We start from the raw sequence: 19920 nt of genomic DNA on the forward strand, positions 1-19920 counted from the left end.
GCATTCTGGAGTCCAAACGGCATCACTTTATAATAGTAAGTCCCCTCTCTATGATGAATGAGGTTTTCTCTTGGTCGTCCGAATGCATAAATATCTGATTGTACCCTAAGAAAGCGTCCATGAAACTAAGTAACTCGTGGCCTGCTATAGCGACGACTGGCATATCAATGTGTGGCAGAGGGAAGGAGTCCTTGGGGTAGGCTCTATTCAGGTCATGCAGACTCGCCACTTCCCATTCTTCTTTTGGATGATGACCACATTAGCTAACCAGTCGAGGTGGTGGACTTCCCGAATGAGCCCATTGTTCAGGAGATTTTCTACTTCTTTGTTGATCACTCGGTTTCACTCTGGGGCGAACTTTCTCTGTTTTTGTCTTACCAGGTGACAGTCGGGGTCGACCTAGAGATGATGCATGATTGTGTCAAGACTGATCCTTGTCATACCTGCATAGGACCAAGCAAAGCAGTCTTGATTCTACTGTAGGAAATTAATCAGTCACTCTCTGATTTCGAGACTCAACCTGTATCCTATCTAAGTCTTTTAGACGGGATGATCGAGATCAATCTATACTTCATCTAGCTCTTCCATGGAGGGTTGGTCAGGCTCGACTGGGCGAGTCGAACTCGTCTGTAGTTGCTATAAGGTGTTAGACTTTCCCTTGAAAGCATTTTTGTAATACTCTCTAGAGGACTTTGGATCGCCCTTTATCTCTCTCACTCCCTATTTGATAGGGAATCTAATTGTCTGATAGAAGGTTAAAGGGACAGCTCTCATGTCATGAATCTATGGTCTACCTAGGATGGCGTTGTAAGGTGAACGGCAATCCATCACAAGGAAAATGGTTTGTCGGTTTACTTCATTCATGTAGACAGGCAAGGTTATCTCTACAATAGTATACTTTTGCTCAAAGTTGAATCTGACTAGGATGGTGGGACACCTGCTAATATCTTATTCGTCCAGGCCTATTGTCCTGATTGCCTCTAGGAAGAGAATGTTGGAGGAAAATCCTCCATCTACAAACACTCTTTCTATCAAAATATTTGCTATTTGTAATGAGATAACCAAGGCATCATGGCGCAGGGCTGCCAAGGTGGCTAGTTCTTCGTCTTCGAACTGGATGACTTGCTGAGTAGGCTTCTGTGTGGATGGATGGGAAGAATGAACTTCCAGATGATAGCTTGCTCAAGCGTGCCTCTTTGCGAGGAGTAGCTGACTCTACTAATTCGAAACCGCTTGATATCATGTTGTAAAATCCTTTCGGCTTTGGGTTAGGCGGAGGGGAGGATCGGTTCTTCTTGTCTCTGTTTTTTATTGTGCTTTTACCTTTGTCGATCAATAAGTCGCGAAGATGTCTTGTCTTAAGTAAGGTCGCGACTTCCAATCTCAAAGCTATGCAGTCGACAGTATTATGTATATGGTCATGGTGGAATTCGCACCACTTGGTAGTGTCTCTCTTGGCATCCAATCCTAGCTTAGATGGCCACTTAACTGCTAGACCCATCCCCTTCATTATGGCAACCACTTGTGTTGGCTCAACATTGAGGTTGCACTCAAGGACCACGAACGAAGAAGGGTTGGATGGTTTATATGCAGGCCGGGCTGGCAACCGATCATACAGTTTCTAATTGTTTTTGTTGGAATTCCATGCTAGAGCCGAGTTGTTTGCTTCATACTATCATGTGTCTGGGTGCCTCTCACTATAGTTTTGTCGATGTTCATCGTAGGATGTATGCCTTCTCCGGTGTACCTCATCTTCTTCCCACCTTATCTAGATGATCACTCGGGCCAAGATGTCCTCCATTGAATTGTAACCCAGCTTGGTGAGGTCTTTGTAGAGTTCCCCGTCAGGAAACAACCCCTTTCTAAAAGCATTTACTGCAGGTTCAAGATGGCAAGATGGGATTGATATCTTTTCTTTATTGAACCAACTAACATACTCATGCAACGGCTCTCCTCTTTTCTGATAAATCTTGTATAAGTCGGATGATAGCTTCTCTAACTTCTTGCTGCTTGCAAACTGCTTAACGAATGTGTCAGTGAGCTAGACAAATGAGCCTATGAAGTTGTTAGAGAGGTTGGTGTACCACTAAAGGGTTGGGCCTAATAAACTAGAACCAAAGCTCTTGCACATACATGCTTCCCCGAGGTCCCATGGTATGGAGACAGCAAACATCTTCTGTTTGTATGAAGCTATATGATTGTCTAGATCGGTCATTCCCTCATATGGTTTCATGTTTGGGATGGAAAATTTCTGGGGCATCTCAACTAAGGCTATAGAGTCTAAGAAGGGTGAGTCGGCGTAACTCTGGGAAAGGCTCTTCTTGGCTGGGATAGGTACTCCAGGTATGCGTCTCATCATAGCTTTCACGTCAACCAGCTTCTTTGCTAATATCTACTTAAGAGGAGAAGTTGCGGACAAAAGGTCTGGGTCCATGGTTTGATGCTGTGTGTTTCTCCCATTTAGTCTGGTGGGGTGAGTCGAGTCATTGTGGTAGGCCTTGTGGCTATCTTGTGTTTTCTAGACTCCATTCATTCCTTCATAGTGAGTCATCCCAAGTGTTACTGTTCGGGTGCTTCCACCGACATGGACGGTTAAAGGTGCGGTTTGGGTGTCGTTCAACCCGTTAGTATGAGCCGAGCCGAGCCGAATGGTATCTGAAAGGATCAATCGGTCGACCTGTGTGGGTGAGCCGAGCTAAAGGGGTCTTGGATGTATTGTGGATCATTGAAGCCAAGGGATTGGTCAAGGTTGGTGATCTCTTGTGGCCGATGGGGACAATTGAGGTGATCTGGTCACGAGTAATTAAGGGATCGACTGATAGGGTGTGTGTTTGCATGGCTAAGCTTGTTGTATTTGTGGTGGTGGGTGCCAGTCCATCTGTCATGGATGACTGAATCTGGGAAGACTAAGGGTCAGAAGCCGAGTTTCTAGGGTCTTGGGTCATTAGTGGTTACATGGGGTTTACCGAGACGCAGAAGCAGTTCTTGGGTATCTGATTGAATGGGAAATCAATAGAGTAAAACTGGTTTGCCTTTTCTCGTAGGTTTTGATTTTCGGCCCGAATGTTATTATTCTAGGCTTCTAGAGCTATGACTTTGTCGGCTTATTGTTGCATTAGTGCCGAAAGAGCCTCAACCTTAGCTATGAGATACGCCGAGGCGGTATCCTTGTTTTCAGCCATTGCGTGAATCTTTGTAGAGTAGGATTCTGAACGTATGTCGATTGCTAAAGGCCCCACAGTAGGTGCCAAACTATAGATGCTAAAATCTACGGTTGCAAAAGTAGGGTCTGATCCCGTGGGGTTAAGGCCCATAGCAATTCGTTGTATATGCACAAAGAGCAAACAAGCGTGGAGTTTACTTGGACACTGATGTGGTGTCTGCCGTAGGCATTCCAACGCTCAAGTCAGTAAGGCTGAATGAGGCAATTTAGTGAGGGTAAAGGAAGGAAAGGTTACCAAAGGTCGAGTCAGAGACTAGAACCATGGCGTAGTAGGATAGCTCTTAAGAGTAAGAGCTTGGGTCTTGGTAGAAGATATTGAAGTTGAATGCCTAAACAGGGGTGCGACCTCTGTTTATATAGTAGTTGTTGCGTCTTTGTATCCTGGTAGGACTCTGAATCCTTAAGAGTAAAGGTCTCGTGAATAGGAAGGATCCTAATTCACTTACTTAATAGTAATAAGAGTCATAATCTGGCTAAGATATGGAATCTTAGGCGAATTAAGATAAAGTAAAACAGGAAGAACGTTACTTACCTTGGTTTGGAAGGCCTGGCCTTAGGTGGGCCGCTAGAGTCGCCCATTCTAGAAGAAAGCTAGATCCGAAGGTCACAGTTCAGCCCAAGTCACAAGCTTTGGTGCTGATCCAACCGAAATTGGATCACAATGCTTAGGCCAATGTAGTGGAACATTCTTGTTTGGGCCTGATAAGGCTCGTATGATTTTAGACCCCCACAAGACACACGACAATCCCTTCTTTTTTATAAGTAATTCCAATGCGGACACGTCAAAAATCCATTTCTTTTTATCAGTGATTCCAATTGTGCTATAAATTTTTTAGTTTATATAAACTAGAAGAACACTTAATTAATTGTTTATAAGACAGGATATTGGAAAGAGAAGCGTTATCATGCATGACTATACTCACCCATTTAATTTTCTATCTTCTAGATTTGGCTTTGAAAGTACTCTTGTTGGTTCACAAAGCATTGATTTTTGTTTACGGCTACTATCCCACACCTCCCCTGAGGTTTCCGCTTCATTTGCTCACAACCTGAAGGTATGAAAAGTTACATAACCTCCCTCTACATTTGGAGAATTATCCAATACCTCCCCCTCATTGGCTTTAATTGATAAATTTCTTCCATATAATTTATTTATCTAATCTTATGAGATTGATTAATATCAAACACATCTATTTTATTCCGAAAGTATTAAAAAAACCCTTGCCCATAGAAATATATTATATTTCTATTTAAGTCTATTTGTTCTTTCCAATCATTTATCAATCTAAAAAAATATTATTTAATTCCTCCTACCTTATTGATTTTACAAAACATTAAAATGGTATAATAGTTTCTACATAATTTGTCATTTATTTATGAATTTTATTTTAAAGAAAAGACTTAATTTTACCAAAATTCATTTTTTAAATTTTTCTTTCCTTAAATGTTTGTTTAAATGTGTTATATAAATATGTAACCTTCCCTTGGAAAATGTAATTGTAAGTTCATACCCATTTTGTAGATTTGTATATTTTTTAATTGAAGGATTTAAGAAATTTGTTGAGTCAGTAAGTGATGGAACAGTAAAATAGACATTTAATTTAAAAATTGGATGGAACCAGAACATATCACTAACAATAAGGGTGTTTTTAATACTTTTAAAACATAGTGGATAAGTGTGATATCAATTGATCTCATAGGAGGTAAATAGTAGACCAAACATAAGAAATTTATCAATTAAGGCCAATGAGGGGAGGTGTTAGACAATTCTTAAAATGTTAAGGAAGGTCAAAGATATTTTCTCACACCTTTGGGGTGTGTGTGACTAAAATTGAAACCTCAGGGGAGGTTGGGTAATTGTTTTTTCGTTTATCATGTTTCTTTGATATCTTATTAAAAAATTTAGATGTATGGATCCCATAAAACAATCATTCTGTATGTTTTCCATCTCCTTTCATTTTAATATTTATATCACTTTGTCTATTTTTATCTACACGTTTGTTTTAAGCCTTTTCCTTTCTAAATCCATACCAATTAAGATCTCTTTAAAAGACTAGTTCCTGATTGTTTAATCTTTAATTTTAATCATTCATTGCTTGACTATAAAAATAATTAACTTCACAAATATGGAGCAAGATAGTGCCGCAGCTCAAGCCCACAAGACTCTGAAGTTATTTTCTTTGTTAAAGGGGTATAAATGTATTAGGGCTAAATTGATAAAATCATATGCAGGCCCAATCAGTCCATGTTGTAAAGAAAGGCCCATGAGACTCTACTAAACCAATACTGTAGCAAGGGCACAACAAGAAGTTCAGAAGCCCGAAATAGGGCAAAGGGTAAACCCAATACAAACCTATTCTAGCCCACAAAAAGTGGCCCAAAAGCCGAAACTTAGGCAGAAGGTCCAATGAGGGATAAAAGCCCAAAATAAGGCAAAATATAAATCAAAAGTAGGCCTGAGCCAGCCCAAAGCCCAAGAGACAGCTAAAGAACCAAGAGTTGAGCTAGGTGGCGCAAGAATCCAAATGAAGTCTCAAGCAGTCAAAATGGTTTTCTTGAGAAGATCTTTAACTAGAGCAAAAATTCCCAAATAAAAATTAACCCAAGATCAAATTCCCAAATAGTTGGGGCACATTTACTTTGTGTAAACTAATAAGACTGGAAATCTTCTTTAATATATAAAGTAGGCTTGTAAATAGTTTTCATTAAATTGTTTCTAAGAGTTCACGAGCAAGAATCTTTTGACCGTCTAATAAAGTTGGTAAAGTTTTCTGCATTTTCTTGTTTCAATAAATTTGTGTTGTTATGCTTAAGAGTTGAGATGTTGAAAGGACATCGAATATTCTCATTTGGACTAAGAGTGTTCAATAGCGGTTAACCAAATTCGGTTAACCGCTTTCTTGAATCGAACCGGTTTTTCATTTCAGAAATTTTCTTGAATCGAAATTGAATCGGTTAACTGCTTTGAAAAAACCGGTTAACCGATTTTCCCCTTAAATTGGATTAAACTTTTTTTTTAAAAAAAAAAAATCCTGAGTTAAATTGTAAACATCAACAATACATATCCAAATAAAAATTAAACATTCATATCCATTGACCACAACTAACATTACATTAAAAATTGATACAAATAAATTTAATTTTTATTTTATTTTAATATATAATATCTGTTACGATTATTTTTTTATTTTAATTTAATATATATATACATTTTAGTAAACCGTTTAATAAAATCAGTTTCGGTTAACCGGTTTACATTTTCACCCAAACCAGAAACCGAACCTAAAATCCAGGTTTTTGAATTCTTTGAACCATAACCGAACCAGTTTTTCAGTTCAGTTTCTATATTTTTTTTTTAACACCCCTAATTTGGACATGATTAGCTTGTATGAGTTAATGGATTTTAATTCGCTGGCTGAGATTGATAGACACTTTATTGTGAAATGTTCACTTTTATCTAATTTGATAAATGGTGTTTGTCTTGATTGAAATTGGATGCGTTTGAATGTTCTCTTTTGAATATTGTCTTTAAAAATGAAGATATTGCTTGCAATTGTACAGTGAATGAAACTTTTCTTAGATCTAAAAATACGAAAACTTAGAGTTCATTCTACTATAGAGTTCTACATCAATCATTGATTACAATGATGATTGTATTGATTCTAAATTTAGATCTTGATCGATGATAATATTTTCCTTTTGGATAAATAAGATCAACATAGATCATATTAAAGTACAACTAAATCATAACATTCAAATAGTTCACTAGCCACTTTGTTTTGGTAGCACATACCCGTTTTGAAGGCAGGCTAAGAAAACTATATACAATAACCAGTTACGAAGAAGATAACATCATCATCAGCTAGAACGGCTCCCAGCAAAATATGCTAATGGTCCAACAATAGCAGCATTGATGTATGTGGCTGGTTCTGAGTGACTATAGTCCGCCGCGTCATCTGGGTACCCGTCATTTTGATTTGGACACCCACGATGGCTCCAACTAAAATGTTAGGGTTAGGCTCGATGAGTAAAAGAATGGTTGGAAACCGTCATCACAAGCTATGTTTTGTGGGTGATTTGACACAGAAGCAAAGAAGACCCTCTATGATGAATTCTCCCTGGAAAATTTGGTCCAAATCCAACCATGTAAGACATTTTAATTGGGTTCACACCTAATATGTAGTCCACCTGAAATTCCCAAGATAAAAATTAATGGATGAAAAGAAATCATGAAACAATTATGAAGATGAGTTAATGAATTAAGCAACTTGCCTGTCTTTTTGCAAGGTTTATCAGGTGATTTGGGGTGACCACATAATTGCCACAGTCAAAATTGTGTGTGTGGCTTTCATGTACTTAGCAAGTGGTAAAAGAAATGTTATGGATGTAACGTATTGTAGATTACTTTCAGTAGCTTAAACATGAGCCCACCTGCATTTCAATTAATACAACTCAGTAATATTAAATCTAACTTCTAAAAGTAATTATATAATTTATAAGTATATAATTTTATAAGTTTACCTTGTGTGTATGGGTAGATGTCATCGGCGAGTTGGGTAAATCTTGCACATGAAACTTTCGGCTTCTTGTCTATATTGCTCAAAATTTTATCCTTGTTCAGTAAAGCTCGCTGGAAAATATAATCAAACAAAAATTAATTAAAAAAAGATTCTGATATATTACAAGTTTTTTACGGACTTGATAAAGTGAAAATTTACCCTTGCCAGAGAACATGACGCCACATATTTGTTGTCCCAGCTGAATATGTCAGTGCCACTATCATCTCCTACGGATTTCAGGAATTGAAATAAGTAACATCATTTGTTGCCTAAAAAGCCATGCAGCTCCCCACATAAGCTCATCCTGTAAACTATGCACATAAATAAATTAAGGGTATATTCAATATTCATCTCCTTATTGCTATTATCACAAGACATTAATCACTCTACCAAAAAAAACCATCTTTTATATAATGTATAATATAACTTTTGCAAGGTCTTTAACAAGTTTTAGTAAGATTTTTTATGATTTTAATATTTTATAAAGAATTTAAAACATTCCAAATTGTTGTCTGTCTCTGGGTCAGGGCCAGACTTTCAAACTTGGGAGCCCAGTATTTGAAAGCCCACAACTAAGGGGTCAACAAAGAATTCAATTCTCTTATTGAAATTATAAACAATATTATTCATTATTAATCGATTTTAAACCTAATTTGAGGGCCCCTTGGCCGTTGAGTAGATTCGTCATAATCTATTTGTACTTTATGCAAATCCCAAGTAAAGTGAACTATAATTCCCATAAACAATTCGACAAAATAATACCTTAATTCTCATTCTTTATAAACCCAACCCACTAAATACTACTCATTACTTACTATTTAACTAATCAATAAATTAATAAACTTTAGTAATTCCATCGTGATTGGAAAAATTAAAATTAAAAATAATAAATAATAAAACATATCTCAACTTACATTATATCCGGAATATGGCAATAAAAAGGGCAAACGCAGAACCGAGAGAATCACTATAAACACCACGATATTGATTGCAAATTGCATAACTTTCTTAGCGTCCTTAAACAAACTTGAATATTTCGGATCAACTTTCTTGAACACCATGGAGGCTGCAGCCAATGCTGCTGCCGTCTCTCCTGCCACGTCAGCCGGGGTTGCTCTGTGAAACCGAGTACACGGACCTCACTGTGTCCATGTCTTCAGTCTTTCCCAGCACTTGTGGTCAACTGGGGTCACCCACGCCAACGTAGAGCTTGCCAGGGGTGCTGGGGCACATTTTAGGAAGTTTCGTGGGGCCCAACGAATGGATGTTCTAGCGTTTGAGAGTGTGAGCCCAACTTTTTGCCGTATTCAAGTGTGCTCCAGAGAGCATTGTGGTTTGTAAAGGCCATTGGGAAGTTGAATTTTACGTTGTCTCCAGCATCGTAGTAGCCTCCGTTAAATCCACCTGAAGGAAAAAAAAAATTGTAATAAAAACACTATGTTACACTCGGAAAGTAAAATTTTATGCATGGTAACGGTGATAGAATAGTATAAACTATTGTAACTATAACATAGAATATCGTCTTTATCTAAGCACACCCAAATGAATTTAAGCTTCTACTTAATGGGAGGTGATATGAGCGAACCCAACCCAATCTATTATTGCTTTTCTTTTTGTCTTTTTTGAGGTTCAAGACATCTTTTGACCGGAAAATAATTGTATTTTGAACAGAGGATTTCAACATAAAATTGGAATATTATATATGTTTAAGATAAACAGTAATTGCTTCTATGAAAGAAGAGAAGAAGAAACATTCCAATAACAAAAGTGAAAAAAATTAAACAACGCTTATCAAACACTTTTAATAACACTTTGTAGTCTAATACCCAACGTGTCAATTGGGGAAAAGAAGCATGAAATCATGGACACGAACCACCAGAAGGAAACAAAAGGAAAATTTGAAGTTACAAAGTGAGCTCTACTCGACCAGCCATACAAATGTTGCAACCATCATTCTCAGTTCAACAAACAGAAATTCACTCTTAAAATTTAAATAAATCAAGAAAAATATTCAAAAAAGAATGACAAAGAAGAGTATACTTGGGCAAGCTGCCATCTGAGAGGCCGGAGTTGGATCTCCAAGTGATTTTTGAGTCTTGGGGAGTCTGCCTGACCTCTGGCCTTGAAAAAACAACAAAGATTTTGCAAGAGCCTCTCCATAATTAGGGTTACCATGGACATTTTCCATGAAAAACAAAAGAAAGACGCAGCAGCAAGCCAAAGAAGCTCCCCTTCTCGTCGCCATATTTTGGTATTTGCAAATATGCCAAAGGGTTTTCTGAAGAATTGTTTATGTTTTAGTTTCAACAATGAGAGAGGTTTATATAGGAGAAAAAGCTCAAGCTCGAAGAAATGTATAAAAGTTTGTGTATTCAATATTAATAAACGTACAATGTATAAGTTTAATATATTCTATTCAATGAAATACAATAGATATACATAGATGAAAGATAAACTCCTAATAATAAATTAATCAAAACTATAAGAAAAAATTATTGTACAATCATGATAATAAGGGAATAAAATCAGTTTATTCCTTAATAGCTAAGTGTTAATATTATACCGCAATATTAGGCTTTTGCTCCCTGCATGAGTAATTTGTTATTAATTATTAAATATCGCCGATTTGTATGTTCAAAGTTCAACAACGTGGCCAACATTTTAGGGTTTATAATGATGAAAAGTTAGTCCAGTGCAATGTATGTAGAAAACAAAAGTTTTATTCATTTCAGTTGACTCAGCTGCTTGTTTCTCAATTTTATTTTCTTTTGATTCCCAAGTTAGCTGTTTATCTTTTTCCATTTATTTTTTCTAATTATAAATAATATCTCTTGCTGATAAAGCTTTACTTTTATTCCCATATAAATTCTTGATTTTACCTCTTTCATGGAACCCAGTTGACGAGTTAACTCGAACGCTAGCGACTTTCTTCTGATACTGAAGTCTAACGATTCTATCTTGAGTTGGCATAACTTTATCACAACTATATAATTTTTTTCCACGACATTGACCTATTTGTGTGACTCTCTAACTAACCCATTGAGAATGACTTTGTAGTCAATTTTTTTCTTTAAAAAAACCCTTTATGCACGACATATTAATTACTCATCACACATTCACACTAACCTCTACTCAACAAAAAAAAAAAAAAAAAAAAATAGTTCATCTTACACTCTAAACTCTATATATTGACCCAGTACTGAAAATAAAAGAAAACATATCACACTAAATAGAGCAAAACCCTATTGACTCAGTCACGAACTTATCAATCACTGTTGATAATTAAATGTACATATTTAATTTATTTTTTTTTAATACTCCAAACTCAAGAATCTTTGAAGGGGCCGTTTGGATGGGTTGATATATATAATGGGGTAATATATTTTAAATTGGTAGATAACCATTTTGGTTGTTTTGTGAAAAAACATTCGCACAAAAAAAAAAAAAAACGTCAAACGGTGCTAAATGGGGGTAAATACCAGGAATATATTACTGGGGGAGGTTGTCACTAAAATATTACTCCGTAATCCAAATTTATGTCCATTTTACCCCAAAACAGTGGACAATTTATGTCTAGTCAAAATGTGTATTATTACTGGGGGAGGGAATAATACATTTGACTGAGCTCTGCCCTAAACCTCCATCGTCGCTGCTGGTCTTCTTCTTCTTGATCTCATTCGCGACTTCATCACTTCGATCACCTTTTTCGATAAGTCAAATGCTCTCTTTCCATTGTATTTTTCATTTTGGTTTGTTTTGCGTCCGTTAGTCTAAGATCTTGCTCTTGCCTCTACCATTGGTTGACCATCTTCGCCGTAGCACCTTGGGTCTTCGTCCCCATCTGTTTGATCTGGACAACACTCCATTCGCCATTTCCGGTAAGTCCCTCGCCCTCTTTCCATTGTATTTTTCGTTTTCTGTTTTGTTTGCATTCGTAGTCTAACTTCTCCCTCTTCCCTCTTCCCTCTGTTGGTTGACCATCTCGCTACACACTCGGTCTTCGTCTCCATCTGTTTGCTCTGACAATGACTTAACAATAAAATAATTGGCTAAAATATAAGAAAAAGAATTTTGTTAATTGATCATTTCTTTTATTACCAAACCACTTAATTATTTATACCCAGTAATCATCTAAGGGCATTTTAGTAAATATTATTAAGACATCTGCTCTTACAGCCACCAAACATAATTAATTAGTAATACAAGTATCATCCCAAGCATTCTAGTTTTGGTCAAATTAAAGGTTATCCATAAAATGATTAGTAATATTATGATATATAAAAAAATGAAAATTTAAAATGTAAAAAAAAAAAATATGATATACTTGAAAAATATCAGACAAAATGCTAGCAAAATAAGCGTATATTACATGTTTACTTCCATTGTTCTGAAACTGGCCTGGCCCGACATGATCGGTTTAACTGGTTGATAGAGACCTAGGCCTTCTCTGGGTCGGTTACCGCTTCCACTGTTTCAACCCGACGTGGCGGTAACGCAAGTCAAGTCTGTGAATGGAGGGCACCAAGTTTTGTGGTTAAGGGGTTTTATATAGTGGAGACCAATGTTTTCAGTGGTTGTGTTGAATTGAATTTTGGATGCCGAATTGGGCCGCAAAAATCAATCCAATCGCGACGATATACTCGAGTCACGACCGACGAACAGGGAGCTACCAATGTTGGGGTTAGAGTGGTTTTCTAAGTAAAGGCTGGTTTATGGTTAGTGTCGAATTGAATTTGGCCATCGAAATCCGTCCGGGAAAAGCGAAACCCTAATTGTCACAAAGGTGTATTTGTTATATTCAAACTTACAGGAACTGATATGTTTTTTATTAGGGGTATGTTTGCTAGATTTTAAACTTATTGATCACTATAGAACACCTGTTTAAGTTGTTAACCCTGGACTGCCTCTTGGCTGGGTGACACCTCGGGTCGGGTTTCAAACACTGGTTTGCTCTATTTATTTCATCTAATAAACATTATCTCCATATTATTGATAATTTTTAAACTAAATTATATATGAACCAACTTTATAAAACGAACATTCTGTATATTACCTGTTTATTCTACTTTAAATCCATAGTTAGAAATAATAAATAATCTAGCCAAATCACCATTATTTGTACTTTAAGCTCATAGTCAGTTAAATAGCAACAAATTGAGTTCCTCATGCAGCAAAACTTTGATGTTGCCCTAAAAGCTTGTTTCATGCCTCGTTAATGGGCAAATTAGATTGCTGTTTAGTGGAAGAAATTCCAACCGAAAAAACCGCTAAATCAATTGGTAATGAGTTGAGTTGAAATCTGCCAAATTATTTAGACAATTTTTTTTTTTTTTTTTTTTTTGTAGTTAAAAAGTGGAGGCGTGAATGGCGTTTTTTGGGCCCTTGTATTGCGCAAAGAAACCGCGCGCAATCAATTTTGCTTGCTTTTTGCAATTTGTTGCTTTCATTTCACATCATCTCTTCTTGGGATTTTCTTACTTTCTTCCTATGCTTTAGGACTAAGCTCGTTATTCTTTTTGTTTTCTTTATGTTTAATATGACTTTTTCTTTACCAATACAATGGAATTCGGTTTGGATAGGAAAGCAATGAGAGTTTTGATCCTTTATGAGAGATTGATATTGGAACGTATATTTATAAACCATTGAGACATCTATTTATTTAATAACTCATTTGATAGTTATAAATACAATATAAATTTATAAGACAAATACATAATAAGTTTTGTTAACATATTTGAAAAACACATGTTGAGATTACAAACAGACAAAAAATTTAAACAAATTTGGACCCAAATTTTAAACACAATATTAGGTACATTAAAATAAATATATCTTCTCTGTATTCGATCAATTTTATACAAATGTGAAAAAGACTTGTGAAAAGAAATGTCTAATAAAATGATATGGGCCAAGAATTCAAGAAAATGTGAGGCACGTGAAAGCTATAAACCATTATCGTAATTGGTGCTTGAATTTCGTTTTCGAATTGCTTGTGTAAGCGCAAATTACGAGGCTCTATGCAATATGGTTTTATGGGATTTTGTCAAAATTTCAGCAAAACAAAAAAGCAAATCCTTCAAAGTATCCGAATTTTCGTATATTGCAACTAAAAGTATAAAATTATGGCAAAAACTTTAGTGAAATCATATTTATTAAGTAGAAACGAAGGAAAAACATCCCAACTCCCAATAACGAATTTGTAGAAACAGTATATAGATGAGGATAAGATGCATTAGAATTAATATTAAATGATTTGTTAATTAACAAAATGATACTGCGTTACTAGCATATTAGTTATGCAAAATATTACCTAAAATTCAAAAGGATATTGAAGACGGCTCAAAATCAAGTAGGTAGCTAGCTTGATTAGCGGAAAAGCAACTAATTAATTACCCAAGAAATAATCATTAATTGGAGATCTCTTAATAACTTAAATGTGTCTAAAGATTTGTTGTCGCAATTTCAAGTCTTGAAAAAAAAATATCATATAAAAATGTGAAAATGAATGGTTTACGTCTTCTAATGCAATGTTCTCTGCTTAATATTTCATCTCAGTTAGCAATAATTCATAAACTTCATTCACACTTTACTCTTTCTCCTGTATAAATACAGTATATGGAAGCAACTTGCTTCGAATAATCGCCTCTATGATTTCGTGGCGGCCTTTTTTGTTAGTCAAACTTTATATATATATATATATAAAACAAAAATTTCCGTTTGGCATAGCTTATTTGAGTAGAGCTTATTGAAAAAAAGTTTATCAGAATAGAACTTATTCAAGTCAAATATATACAATAGAATAAAGATATTTTTAAAATTTCAATACTTATCCATAAACTGTAAGATAGCTTATTTTAGATCTTGTAAAAGCTTATGAAATACAATTAAAGAGGTATTTATCTAAGCTTATGAAAATTAGCTTATATAAGTTATTTTAGCTTATAAGCATTTGAAATTTTAAAATACTTATAAGTGATTGATAAGTAATTAACGTGTTTGGTAAAATGTGGTTTATAAGTACATTTTATTATAAAATAACTAAAAATGATACTGTATTAAACAAGGGTATACTATGAAATTTTAAAATTAAACAAGGATAATGTATATTTGGTCAAACTAGCTTATAAGCTGAGTGCTTATAAGAGAAAAAAAAAAAGCACCTTCCTCCCAACTTATTTATTTTGGCTTATAAGCTTAAAAAAGTTATAAACAAATATGTCAACTTAATTTTAGAGCTTATAAACTAGTTTGCCCAGCTTATAAGCTTAGAAAACCAGCTTATAAGCTTAGAAAAACACCTTCTAAACAATCTAAAAAAAATTTCAAAAGTGTTTATAATTTTAAATAAGCTCATTCGACCAATAAATAAACCCAACTAAACAGGTGACATGCAAGGAAATTAAACATATAGGATTTGATTTATTTTTCTCATTTTTTAAAACAGACGTGACATAAAATTAATATCCAAACATAAATATTGATTAATTTCATGATATCAATCATGTGAGGATTACAGAAATGAGATTATATAGACAAATAAAATATAGGCTCAAGAGTTTCCCATAAAGCCACTTTCCATATGTAGCTGGGCGGGCTTGGAAAAGTTCGGCCTGTCAGCCCATCTCTTGTATTGGCTTTAGTTTTGATTTTTTTGGGACAATTTTGAAGCTTATGGGCCTGGTGGGTTCATCTCATCAGGCTAGCAAGCCGAGATGGTTAGGCCATCAAACCCACCGTCAGGCTTGAGGTGGGATCATAGATTAACAGATATCATATCATTGTGTATATATTCATTTAAGTTCAATTATATTGATAATTTTTTATTTATTTAAAACAACCAATCACCGTGATGATTAATTTAAAAAATAAAATAAAATCGAAGTATGTATATTATGTTAATGAAATCAGAATATATTGAATTATTCCCCTAAAATACTTTGATTGGAAACGGTATGAATTTAGGAGAAAAATACAAGAGTTGTGTGCAAGAGAATTTGCGACGATCGTAATTTGAATGAGAGAGGTTTAAAGTTGTGTAGGAATTAGAATTCTAGTTTTTTATTTATACCGTCTTACATAACTCTTCATTATAAGTCATTGTACCTATTCAGATAGGTTATATATTTTAATGTACTTGGGGGGAGGGAACAATACATATTTTGACTGAGACTCTACTAAACCTCCATCGCGCTGCTGGTCTTCTTCTTCTTGATCTCATTCGCGACTTCATCACTTCGATTGCATTTCCGATAAGTCAAATGCCCTCTTTCCATTGTATTTTTCATTTTGGGTTTGTTTTGCGTCCGTTCGTCTAAGATCTTGCTCTTGCCTCTACCATTGGTTGACCATTTGCCATAGCACCTTGGGTCTTCGTCTCCATCTGTTTGATCTGGACAACACTCCATTCGCCATTTCCGGTAAGTCCCTCGCCCTCTTCCATTGTATTTTCGTTTTCTGTTTTGTTTGCATCGTTGTCAACTTCTCCCTCTTCCCTCTGTGTTTGGTTGACCATCTCCGCTGCAGCAACCTCGGGTCCTCGTCTCCATCTGTTTGCTCCTAACAATGACTTAACAATAAAATAATTGGCTAAAATATAAGAAAAAGAATTTGTTAATTGACATTTCTTTATTAACCAAACACATTATTATTTATACCCAGTAATCATCTAAAGGGCATTTAGTAAAATGTAATTAAAACATCTGCTCTTACAGCCAACCAAATAGATTAATTATAAACAGTAACATCCCAAGACATTCTAAAAGGGTATTCAGGTATCTGTTATTACTGTAACCAAACACATAATTATTAATACATCCAATTGAACCAAGCACAATATAATTTAAACCACGGAATCTACATGTAATATTCTTCCAATAATCTTATACTTAGATAAAAAAAAATTATATGATCCAACACCCTCTAAGAGTACACATTTGTAATACCCTTAGAAAATAAGAGTAGTCAATAAATAGGGGTTCCGAAATAACGTTGAATTAGTTTTGGGTCAAATTAAAGGTTATTCATAAACGATTAGATAATATATTGATTATATAAAAAAAAAATATGTAAAATGTAAAAAAAAAAATAGAATACTTGAAAAATATTGAGACAAATGCTAGCAAAATAAGCGTTATTACATGTTTACTTCCATTGTTCTGAAACTTGGCCTGGCCCGACCTCATCGGTTTAACTGGTTGGACAGAGACCTAGGGCCTTCTGGGTCGGTTACCGCTTTCCACTGTTTCAACCCAATCGTGGCGGTATACGCAAGTCAAGTCCGTGAATGGAAGGCTACTAAGTGTTGTGGTTAAAGGGGTTTATATAGTGGAGGCCAATGGTTCAGGTGGTTGTGTTGAATTGAATTTGGATGCCGAAATTTGGCCGCAAAAATCAATCCAATCGCGACGATATACCGAGTACGATCGACGAACAGGGGGCTACCAAGTGTTGGGGTTAGAGTGGTTCTAGAGTAAAGGCTGATGGTTTAGGTGGTATGTCGAATTGATTTTGGCCATCAAATCGCCAAGAAAAGCGAAACCCTAATTGTCACAAAGGTGTATTTGTTAGATTTCAAACTTACATGAACTGATATGTATTTTATTAGGGGATGTTTGCTAGATTTTAAACTTGCTGGCACATATAGAGCACTTGTTTAAGTTGTCAACCTGGCACTGGCCTCTTGGCTGGGTGACACCTCAGGTCGGGTTTCAAACACACTGGTTTGCTCTATTTATTTCATCTAATAAAACATTATCATCCTAATTATTGATAATTTTTTAACTAAATTTATAGATGAACCAACTTTATAAAACGAAATTCTGTATATTTACCTGTTTATTCTACTTTAAACTCATAGTTAGAAATAATAAAATAATCTAGCCAAATCACCATTATTTGTACTTTAAACTCATAGTCAGTTAAATAGCAACAATTGAGTTACTCATGCAGCAAAACTTTGATGTTCCCTAAAATGCTTGTTTCATGCCTCGTAATGGGCAAATTAGATTGCTTGTAGTGGAAGAAATTCCAACCGAAAAAACCGCTAAATCAATTGGTAATGAGTTGAGTTGAAATCTGCCAATTATTTAGACAATTTTTTTTTTTTTTGTAGTTAAAAAGTGGAGCGTGAATGGGCTTTTTTTGGGCCCTTGTATTGCGCAAAGAAACCAGCGCGCCAATCAATTTTGCTTGTTTTTGCAATTTGTTGCTTTCATTTCACATCATCTCTTCTTGGGATTTTCTTACTTCTCCTATGCTTTAGGACTAAGCTCGTTATTCTTTTGTTTTCTTTATGTTTAATATGACTTTTTCTTTACCAAATACAATTGAATTCGGTTTGGATAGGAAAAGCAATGAGAGTTTTGATCCTTTATGAAGATTGATATTGGTACGTATATTTTATTAAACTGTGAGATCATATGTATTATAACAATTTGTATTCTGTCTTTATCTGAAATATACCCAAATAGAATATAAGCTTCTAATTAATGGGTAGTAACAAAGATTAAAAAAAAAATGTTGATTAATATACAAGTATCACAATCTATAAAGTTTAGAAGAATACGGATTAGGAAGTTCTAGAGAATTCAGCTTAGGAGAGAATTCTAATTCTAAAAAAAAAAAAAAAAAAAAAAAATACCACGTTTGATTAAGTTTGAAACTTTGTGATTGAGGGTGTTCAAATCAGTTTATATGCCTCTTAATTATTTCTTTAAATCCTTAAAATTAATGATTAGATAAATTTTAAGTGATCATCCTAAATGACTATTAATTTTAATATCGGTCACAATCTAACCATTGCTAAAAGATAGAATGATGATGTGTACGTGGATATGTTGCGAACCCAAGCCCAATTCTATTCATTGCTTTTCTTTTTTCTTTTTTTGAGGTTCAAGACATCTTTTGACCGGAAAATAATTGTATTTTTGAACAGAGAGATTTCAATATAAAATTGGAAATATATATATATATATATGTTGAAGAATGACCAGCAAGTGCTGATATGAAAGAAGAAGAAGAAGAAACATTCCAAATAACCAAAGTGAAAAAAATTAAACGCTGCTTATCAAACACATTTTAATAACACTTTGTAGTCTAATAACCACACGTGTCAATTGGAGGGAAAAAGAAGCATGAAAATCATGGACGACGAGCCACCAGAAGGAAACAAAAGGAAAATTTGAAGTTACAAAATGAGCTCTACTCGACCAGCAATACAAATGGTGCAATCTCTGTAAACCATCATTCTCAGTTCAACAAACAGAAATTCACTCTTAAAATTTAAATAAATCAAAGAAAAAATATTCAAAAAAAGAATGACAAAGAAGAGTATACTTGGGCAAGCTTGCCATCTGAGAGGCCGGAGTTGGATCTCCAAGTGATTTGTTGAGTCTTGGGGAGTCTGCCTGACCTCTGGCCTTGAAAAAACAACAAAGATTTTGCAAGAGCCTCTCCATAATTAGGGTTACCATGGACATTTTCCATGAAAAACAAAAGAAAGACGCAGCAGCAAGCCAAAGAAGCTACCCTTCTCGTCGCCATATTTTGGTATTTGCAAAAATGCCAAATGGGTTTATTCTGAAGAATTAGTTTATGGTTTAGTTTCAACAATGAGAGAGGTTTATATAGGAGAAAGAGCTCAAGCTCGAAGAAATGTATAAAAGTTTGTGTATTCAATATTAATAAAAAAGTACAATGTATAGGTTTAATATATTCTATTCAATGAAATACAATATACGGAAAGATAAACATCCTACTAATAAAATTAATCAAAACTACAAGAAAAAAAAAATATTATACAAATCATGATAATAAGGGAATAAAATCAGTTTATTCCTTAATAAAGCTAAGTGTTAATATTATACCGCAATATTAGGCTTTTGCTCACTGCATGAGTAATTTGTTATTAATTATTAAATATCACCGATTTGGTATGTTCAAAGTTCAACAACGTGGCCAACATTTTAGGGTTTATAATGATGAAAAGTTAGTCCATGCAATGTATGTAGAAAACAAAAGTTTTTATTCATTTCAGTTGACTCAGCTGCTTGATTCTCAATTTTATTTTCTTTTGATTCCCAAGTTAGCTGTTTATCTTTTTCCATTTATTTTTTCTAATTATAAATATATAATCTTGCT

At 34.7% G+C, this 19920-nt stretch overlaps 1 pseudogene; it reads right to left on the reverse strand.

The window, feature by feature from the left end:
* Nucleotides 1-6902: 6902 nt before the first annotated feature.
* Nucleotides 6903-19289, reverse strand: LOC116130623 (annotated as a pseudogene).
* Nucleotides 19290-19920: the final 631 nt, after the last annotated feature.

This window comes from Pistacia vera, unplaced genomic scaffold (assembly GCF_008641045.1).
Source record: "Pistacia vera cultivar Batoury unplaced genomic scaffold, PisVer_v2 Contig223, whole genome shotgun sequence".
NCBI classification, from domain to species: Eukaryota; Viridiplantae; Streptophyta; class Magnoliopsida; order Sapindales; family Anacardiaceae; genus Pistacia; species Pistacia vera.